This window comes from Neofelis nebulosa, chromosome X, assembly GCF_028018385.1.
Source record: "Neofelis nebulosa isolate mNeoNeb1 chromosome X, mNeoNeb1.pri, whole genome shotgun sequence".
Lineage (NCBI taxonomy): Eukaryota > Metazoa > Chordata > Mammalia > Carnivora > Felidae > Neofelis > Neofelis nebulosa.
Window position 1 is genome coordinate 76,460,261 of NC_080800.1, and position 10,832 is coordinate 76,471,092.

Sequence of the window (10,832 nt, forward strand, 5' to 3'; positions counted from 1 at the left end):
TAAATTAATCTTTGACAAAGCAGGAATAAATATCCAATGGGAAAAAGTCTCTTCAACAAATGATGTTGAGAAAACTGGACAGCAACATGCAAAAGAATGAAACTGGAAAACTTTCTTACACGATACACGAAAATAAATTCAAAATGGATGAAAGACCTAAATATGCTACTTGAAGCCATAAAAATCATAAAGGAAAACCTACTTGACAATAGCCATATCAGTAACCTACCTGATAATAGCCATATCAACTTTTTCTAGAAATATCTCTTGAAACAAGGGAAACAAAAGCAAAAATAAACTATAGTGATTTCATCAAAATGAAAAGCTTCTGCACAGTTTAAGGATACAATGAAAACTCAAAGACCACATATGGAATGGGAGAAGATATTTGCAAATAATATATCTGATAAAGTGTTAGTATGCAAAATATTTAAACAACTTATAAAACTGAACACCCAATGGGGCGCCTGGGTGTCTCAGTCGATTAAGTATAAGACTCTTGATTTTGGCTCAGGTCATGATCTCATGGTTTGTGAGATCAAGCCCCATGTTAGACTCTGCACTGACAGTGTGGAGCCTGCTTGAGATTTTCTCTCTCCCTCTCTCTCTGTCCCCCCCAAAAATAAACATTATAAAAAACCTGAAAACCCAAAAATGAATACTCCAATTAAAAAATTATCAGAAGACATGAATAGGCATTTTACCAAAGAAGACATACAGATCCCCAAGAGACACATGAAAAGATGTTCAACATCACAGATCATCAGGGTAATGCAAATCTAAACTACAATGAGATATCACATCTTTCAGAATGGATAAAATGAACAACACAAGAAAGAACAGGTGTTGGTGAGGATGTGGAAAAGTCTTAACCCTTAGCGCTGTTGGTGGGTAGGCAAACCATTGCATTCACTCTGGAAAAAAGTTGAAGTTTCCTCAAAAATTTAAAAATAGAACCACCCTATGATCCAGAAATGTCACTACTAGATACTTACCCAAATAATACAAAAATACTAATTCAAAGGGATACATGTATCTGGAGGTTTATAGCAGCATTATCTACAATAGCCAAATGATTGAAACAGCCCAGGTGTCCATCCACTGATGAATGGATAAAGAAGATGTGGCATATATAATATAATATAATATAATATAATATAATATAATATAATATAAATAATATATAATATATATTATATAATATATTAATATTTTAATTATATATTAATTATTATATTAATATGATTATATTATATATTATATTATATATTATATTATATATATTATATATAGTATATTATATATAATATATATTATATTATATTATATTATATATTATAAAAATAATATATTAATTATATTATATTAATTATTAATTAATAATATATTAATAAATTAATATAATATATAATATACAATATATATAATATATTATATATAATATAATATTATATATATAATATTATATATATATATATATATATATATATATATATAATGGAATATTACTGAGCCTAAAAAGGAATGAAGTTTTGCCATTTGCAAAGACATGCATGGAACTAGAGAGTATAATGCTAAGTCAAGTAAGTCAGAGAAAGATAAATACCATATAATGTCACTCGTATGTTTAAGAAACAGAACAAATGAGTAAAAGGAGAAAAAAAGAGAGACAAATCAAGAAATAGACTCTTCAGTATAGGGAACAACTGATGGTTACCAGAGTGGAAGAGTGGGGGAAATGAGTTTAATATGTGATAGGTTTAATTTGTGCCCTTGTCCTGATAAGCCCAAGGTGATGTATGGAATAGTGGAGATACTACACTGTTCACTTGAAGCTAATATTACACTGTACATTAACTAATAAGAATTTAAATGAAAAATTAAAAAATATAAAAAGGAACTAATTGATAATAATACAAATATAAGAGAGGACTTTAACACCCCACTTACCTCAAGGACAGACTATCTAAACATAAAATCAACAAGGAAACAGTAGATTTTAATGACACACTGGACCAGATGTATTTAACAGATATATTCAGAACATTGGATCTTAAAACACATTCTTCTCAAGTGCATATGGAACAATCTCAAGGTAGATCATGTATTAGTCCAGAAAATAAGCCTCAACAAATGCAAGAACATGAAAGTCATACCATGCACCTTGTCTGACCACAACATTACCAAATTATAAGTCAACCATAACAAAAAAAAATCTGGAAAAACTACATATACAATGAGATTAAATAAAATACTACTAAATAATGAATGGCTCAATCAGGCATTAAAAGAAAAACAAAAAAGAACATGAAAACAAATGAAAATAAAAACAGAATGGTCCAAAACCTTTGGAATACAGCGAAACTGGGTCAGAGATGGAAGTTTATACCAATACAGGCCCTACCTCAAGAAGCAAGCACACCTGGGTGGCTCAGTCAGTGGATAGTCCAACTTTGACTCAGGTAATGATCTCACGGTTCACGTGTTCAAGCCCCATGTCAAGCTGTGTGCTGACAGCTCAGAGCCTGGAACCTGCTTCACATTCTGTGTCTCCCTCAGTCTCTGACCTTCTCCTGATCATGCTCTCTCTTTATCTCTCTAAAAAAATAACAAAATAAATAAAAGGGTTTTGATTAAAAAAAAAAGCAAAAAAAATATCTCAAATAGACAACCTAACTTGAAATCTAAAGGAGCTAGAAAATCATAACTAAAACAAAACAAAACAAAACAAAACAAAACAAATCAAACAAAACACACAGTAGAAGGTAAGGAAGGAAATGATAAACATTCAAGCAGAAATAAAGTATATGAAAATTTAAAAATATACATAACAGAAAAATAAAGCCAGAACTTGTTCTTTGATAAATTAATAAAATTTATAAACACCTAGCCAGACTTTTCAAGAAAAAAGAGAAATGACTCAAATAAATAAGATCACAAATGAAACAGGATAAATAAACAACACTACCACAGAAATACAAACAAAATTAAGAGAATATTGGGGCGCCTGGGTGGATCAGTCGGTTGAGCATCCAACTTTGGCTCATGTAATGATCTTGCAGGTTGTGGATTCAAGTCCCTCATCAGGCTCTATGCTGACAGCTCAGAGCCTGGAGCCTACTTCAGATTCTGTGTCTTCCTCTCTCTGTGCCCCTTGCCAGCTCACACTCTGTCTCTTTCTCTTTCTCAAAAATAAATAAACATGAAAAAATTAAGAGAATATTATGAAAAACTACATGCCAACAAATTGGAAAAACTAGAAGAAATGGATAAATTCTTGGAAACATATAAACTACCAAAACGGAAACAGGAATAAATAGAAAATTTGAGCAGACCAATAACCAGTGAGGAAATCGAAACAGTAATAATAATAATAATAAACCTGCCAATAAATGAAAGTCCAGGACTAGGTGGTATCACAGGCAAAGAAGAGTCAATAGATATACTTATCAATGTCTTCCAAAAAAACAGAAGATGAAGGTAAACTTCCAAATTCATTCTAGGAGGCCAGCATTACCCTGATACCAAAACCTGATGAAGACACCAGTGAACAACAACAAAAAAAGGAACACCAGGCCAATAACTCTGATGCACATAGATGTGAAAATCCTCAATGAAATCCTAGCAAATTGAATACAACAATAGATTTTAAAAAACTCAAAGTGGATGAAAGACCTCAATGTTAGACAAGAAGCCATCAAAATCCTCTAGCAGAAAGCAGGCAAAAACCTCTTTGATCTTGGCCGCAGCAACTTCTTACTCAACACGTCTCCAGAGGCAAGGGAAACAAAAGAAAACAACAACTACTGGGACCTCATCAAAATAAAAGTTTTCTGCACAGCGAAGAAAACAATCAGCAAAACTAAAAGGCAACCAACAGAATGGGAGAAGATATTTGCAAATGACATATCAGATAAAGGGTTAGTATCCAAAATCTATAAAGAATTTATCAAACTCAACACCCAAAAAAACAAATAATCCAGTGAAGAAATGGACAAAAGAGATGAATAGACACTTCTCCAAAGAAGACATCCAGATGGCCAACTGACACATGAAAAAATGCTCAACATCACCCATCATCATGGAAATAACAAATCAAAACCACAATGAGATACCACCTTACTCCTGTCAGAATGGCTAACATTAACAACTCAGGCAACAACAGATGTTCGCAAGGATGTGGAGAAAGAGGATCTCTTTTGCATTGGTGGGAATGCAAGCTGGTGCAGCCATTCTGGAAAACGGTATGGAGGTTCCTCAAGAAACTAAAAATAGAACTACTCTATGACCCAGCAATTGCACTACTAAGCATTTATCCAAGGGATACAGGTGTGCTTTTTAGAAGGGACACATGCACCCTCATGTTTATAGCAGCACTATCAACAATAGCCAAAGTATGGAAAGAGCCCAAATGTCTATCGATGGATGAATGGATAAAGAAAAAATACACACACACACATACACACACACACACACACACACACAAACACACACACACACACACAATGGAGTATTATTCGGCATTCAAAAAGAATGAAATCTTGGGGCGCCTGGGTGGCGCAGTCGGTTAAGCGTCCGACTTCAGCCAGGTCACGATCTCGCGGTCCGTGAGTTCGAGCCCCGCGTCAGGCTCTGGGCTGATGGCTCGGAGCCTGGAGCCTGTTTCCGATTCTGTGTCTCCCTCTCTCTCTGCCCCTCCCCCGTTCATGCTCTGTCTCTCTCTGTCCCAAAAATAAATAAAAAAAATAAATAAATAAAAAAAAAAAAAAAAAAAAGAATGAAATCTTGCCATTTGCAATCACATGGATAGAACTGGAGGGTATTATGCTAAGTGAAATTAGTCAAAGACAAAAATCATATGACTTCACTCATATGAGGACTTGACAGGACAAAACAGATGAACATAAGGGAAGGGAAACAAAAATAATATAAAAACAGGGAGGGGGACAAAACAGAAGAGACTCATAAATATGGAGAACAAACTGAGGGTTACTGGAGGGGTTGTGGGAGAGAGGATGGGCTAAATGGGTAAGAGGCACTAAGAAATCTACTCCTGAAATCATTGTTGCACTTTATGCTAACTAATTTGGATTTAAATTTTAAAAAATAAAATAATAATAATAAAAAAAATTATTCACCACAATGAAGTGGGATTTATTCCCAGGATTTAACAATTGCTCGATATCTGCAACACAATCAATGTGATACATCACATCAATATGACAAAGGATAAGAAACATATGATCATATAAATAGGTGTAGAAAAAACATGAGAAAGTACAACATCCATTCATGATAAAAAATCATCAACAAAGTAAGTTTAAAGGGAACATACCTCAACATATTAAAGGCCGTATGTGAAATATCCACAGCTAATAGCATATTCAATTGGGAAAAACAAAGAGTTTTTCTCCTCAGGTCAGGAACAAGAAAAGGATGCCCACTCTTACCACTTTTATTTAGTATATTACTGTAAGTCCTAGCCACAGGAATCATATGACAAATAGAAATAAATGCATCAAAATTAGTAAGGAGGAAGTAAAACTTTCCTTATTTGATACTCATAATAGAAATCCTGAAAGAGTGTAGCAAAAGTCTGCTAAAACTGATAAATGAATTCAGCAAAATCCCAGGATGCAAAATAAATGTAAATATGTTGCATTTGTATACAACAATAAGAAGGAACAGAGACAGAAATTAAGAAAACAATTCACTGAAAATCATAAAATACTTAGCAATAAACCCAAAGTGGTGAAAGAATAGTATTCTGAAAACTGTAAAACACTGTTGGAAAAAATTGACAATGACACAAAGAAATAGAAAAGCAAACCATTCTCATGGATTGTAAGAACAAATATTGTTAAAATGTCTATGCTACCCAAGCAATAAATTGCACATTTAGTGCAATCCCGAAGAAAATAGCAACAGCATTTTTCACAGAGCTAGAACAATCAATCCTAAAATTGGTATGGAACTACAAATGATCCTGAATAGCCAAAGAAACCTTGATAAAGAAAAGCAAAGCTAGAGGGATTGCAATTCTGGACTTCAAATTATATTTCAAAGCTGTAATTATCAAAACAATATGGTACTGGGACAAATATAGACCACTGGAGTAGGATAGAAACCCATAAATAAATTCACAGCTATGTGGTCAATTAATCTTTGATAAAGCAGAAAAGAGTATCCAATGGAAAAAGACAACTAATACTGCTGAGAATACTGGAAAGCAGCACGCCAAGAATGAAACTAGACCTCTTTCTTACACAGTACACACAGACACACAGACACACACACACACACACACAATTCAAGGTGGATTAAAGACAAAATGTGAGACCTGAAACCATAAAAAAAACCTATAAGAGAACATAGGCATAACTTCTTCAACATAATCTGTAGCAACATATTTTTAGGTATGTCTCCTGAAAAAAAGGAAACAGAAGCAAAAGAAAAGTATTGGGACTTCACCAAAGTAAGTAAAAAGTAAAGTAAAGTAAGTAAAGTAAAGTAAAGTAAAGTAAAGTAAAAACTTTCTGCACTGTGAAGGAAACAGTCAACAAAGCTAAAAGTCAAACTACATAATGGAAGGAGATATTTGCAAGTAACATATCTTATAAAGGGTTAGTATCCAAAATATCTAATGAACTTATAAAACTTAGCCAAAAAGCAAATAACCCAATTAAAAATGGGCAGAAATTGTGAACAGTCATTTCTCCAATGAAGACATACAGATGGCCAAAAAACACATGACAAGATAGTATCATCACTTACTATCAGGGAAATGCAAATGAAATCTACTAGTAACTATCACCTCACAGCTGCCAGAATGGCTAAAATCAACAACATAAGAAACAACAGGTGTGGTGAGGATGTGGAGAAAGGGGAACACTCTTGCACTGTTGGTGGAAATGCAAATGGATGAAGCTACTCTGGAAAAGAGTATAGATGCTCCTCAAAAAATTTGAAAATAGAACAAATAGAACAACAAATTGCAGTCTGGTTATTTACTCAAATAATGCAAAAACATTAAATCAAAGGAATACATGCATCCCCATGTTTATAGCAGCATTATCTACAATAGCCAAATTATGGAGGAAGCCCCATGTCTATCCATAAATGAATGGATAAAGAATATGTGGTATAAGTATACAATGAAATATTATTTATCCATAAAAAATAATGATATATTGGTATTTGTAACAACATGGATGGAGCTAGAGAATATAATGCTAAGTGAAATAAGTCAGAGAAGTACAAATACCCTCTGATTTCACTCATGTGGAATTTGGGGAAAAAAACAAGCAAAGGGAGAAAGATAAAATAAGAAATAGACTTTTAATTATAGAGAACAATCTGATACTTAGCAGAGGGGTGGGAGGTGGGGTGATGAGTTAAATAGGTGATGGAAACAAAGGAGTGCACTTGTGCTGCGCACCGGGGGATATATGGAAGTGTTGAATCACTGTATTGTATACCTGAAACTAATATAACACTGTATGTTATCTAACTGGAATTTTTTTTAACATTTATTTATTTTTGAGACAGAGAGAGACAGAGCATGAATGGGGGAGGGACAGAGAGAGAGGGAGACACAGAATCGGAAACAGGCTCCAGGCTCTGGGCCAGCCCAGAGCCTGACGCGGGGCTCGAACTCACAGACTGCAAGATCGTGACCTGAGCTGAAGTCGGACGCTCTACCGACTGAGCCACCCAGGCGCCCCTTCTAACTGGAATTAAAATAAAAAAAGATAAATAAGATATCTCAAAATTATGCCCTCTGTTATGTTTACACAATAAGAATTTTGATATATACATATAAAAATGGTCATAGTATATGTTAATTAAGGATATAAATAAAATATGAAATTTCTACTAATAAGACTTCTAATTTACACTAATTACAGAATCAGAATGTTCTATCGATCTTTAAGCCAATTAACTTGCATTTATTAAATTCCTAGAATTCAGTTAGTAAGTGCTGTTAGTCATAAAATGAAGGAGGTATAGTCCATGACTTTTTGAAGTTCAGAAAGTAGATATCTGGAGATTAGAATGTACTTGATAAAAAAAAAATCCCCATGAAGCTGAGAAATTGCATTACTATTAATGACAACTGTATCAATTCTTTCATATTTAAAAGTCATTTTCAAAATCTAATTTCACATTTATATCTAGTACAGATCATAATGTTGCAGTAGGGCACCATGGGGAAAAAAATCAAGTCCCAAAAGCAATATTGATTATGGCAACCCTGACCCCACTGCAGTGCCATTTGACACAATGTATATTCAATGAAGCACCATGATGAAATCCATCATTATTCAAAGCATGTTTATTTGTACTCAGTAAATTCCCTTTTGTTCAATAGTAAGCCTTTTAGTCAGCAAACATGTCTTTGCTTATACAGCTCTGGAGCTGCTGCCAGGACTCTGTAAATAACAAAATTATAATAATAAAACTGTGATTCATGAATGAACATACTTAACCCAGAAATGTTCCAATAGAAAGGGCAAGAAGAGCTAATATATTAGCAACACACAGGCAAGATGGAAGGGTGAATTTTTAAAATGTTATTACAAACAAAAGATGTAGGGATATTTTGAGGGATATTCTGAGAGACACAAATTCTCAAATCCAGTTTTCTGGCAGCAAGAGACAATGATGAAAAACACAATTTTATGTATAAAGACATTTAAGGTTTAAATAATAATGTGCACTAAGTGATATTTTGTTTTCCTTTATCTCAGGAACCCAGAGAGCGAAAGGGGCAGTGCAGTGTGTAGTTGATAGCCCCTGACTTAACAACTTACCAGGAGACAACCCAAAGTTCACATCCAATAACTATATATTTAGCCATTTTTATTATAATGTATTATTACATGCCCTTAAGAAAAATTTTTGAATATAAAAAAGTGTAAAGACAGAATTCAACCCACTGATAACCACTGCTAATTAAGTGTTAGCGAATTCTTCTTAGTGTTTATTCTCACCATTCACACACATATATGCATACAGCCAAAAACACAAACACAAATGGAATCATTTTCTATACACAATTTTGAATTCCTTTCATGCCTAGCAATATAAGATTGGTATTTCCCATGGACTAAATTCTACGAATTCTTTTTCTTTTTTTTTATATTGAGGTATAATTTACATAGACTAAAACACACAGATCTTAAGAGTGTTAGTTCTGATAGTGAATATACCCATATAATCAACAATGCTATCAAGAGAGAGAATATTTCCATTAATTCAGAGACTTAAACATCCTTTTGATTCTTATGGTGGTTTCCATTTATGAATCTCTGCTCTGGTAAACCACGACACTTGGTATTCATATGGCTGTATCTCTTGGAGACTGTGGTTTGTCCTGTGTCTTAACCCCTTTTATTGATCCAAGAAGAGTTGTTGATTTTTGAGTCTGTTCAGGTTCTACTTATTGTTCATATGTAATGGTGATTTTCAAGCTCCCTCTTTGCAAAACCAGAAACCAGAAATCTAGTTGCCTTTACTCTTCATTGACTGTTTTCTTTTCTGTGCAGAAGATTTTTTTGGGATGATGTAGCCAACTAAACAATGCATCATAAATAAAACTGAGATATACACCATCTATTATAATATAGGAACTGTTTATCTGTGTTTATTTTTCCCTAGCATACATCTTTATCATAGATTGTTCAGATAAACTATGCAAACTGATTTTCTTTGTGAGGACTGTAGTGAGATATATTGTGTCACTTTTATTCATGAGTACCCTCAAACATGTATCTTAATCTAATCTTGATACGAACATTTTAGCCAAGAAAATTATAAACTGGAGAAGGCTCTGATTTGGTTAATATATCCTGAAATCCATGTGATTCCAAAACATTTTTAATGTTTTTTATTATTTATTTTTTAGAGAGTATGAGTGGGGGAGGGAAAGAAAGAGATGGGGGGATAGAGGATCCAAAGTGGGTCTGCACTGACAGCAGTGAGCACATGTGGGGATCAGACTCACAAACAGTGAGATCATGATCTGAGATGAAGTCGGATGTTCAACCAACTGAGCCATGCAGACACCCCAAAAACATTTTTACCACTATTTTTTATAGGCTGGTTTTGTTATTGGAACTTTATTACTAAAATGATAATGAGTTATACCCATTGGAAACATTTATAGAAATTTTGAAAATTATTTTCCAGATATTTTACATATAATGTAAGAAATGGGTTTCTTGATAAACTTTATAAGATGAAGCCCAAGATTTGAAACATAAAATACTAACATCTCCAATATTTCCTCTGCCATACTCTCCAGTCTCACTCTTCCACCTTGAATCTCACTGACAATATATATTCCTAATCCAACAAGGTTGAACTGCATGCAGTTCCCTCACATACACAACCATGTTTTTTTTTTGTTTTTCTAATAACCAAGACTTTGTTCCTTCTTTAGTCTGACCAATTTCCTCTTGGTTTACTCTAAATTTATTCATTGCCTTCCACCTTATGTATTATTTCCTCCAGGATTACTTACTCAAAAGCCCATCCCACTCCAAGCCAAGTAACGTAACCTTCTTCTTATACCTCTCTGCATATCCCCATTATTGCAATATTGCACAGAAAAAAATGAACTTTTAATAATATATTTGTCTCTCTTTCTAGGCCATAAGGACCTTGAGTTTTCTTATTTTTATCTGTAACCTGGTGCCTTATTCTGTTCCTGATATGTACAAGATATTCAATACATGATGACTGAATAGGCAGATGGATGGATGCATAGACAGATAGATGCACTTATGATAATTACTTATGCTGTGCCCTTAGACAAGTAAGTCATGAAT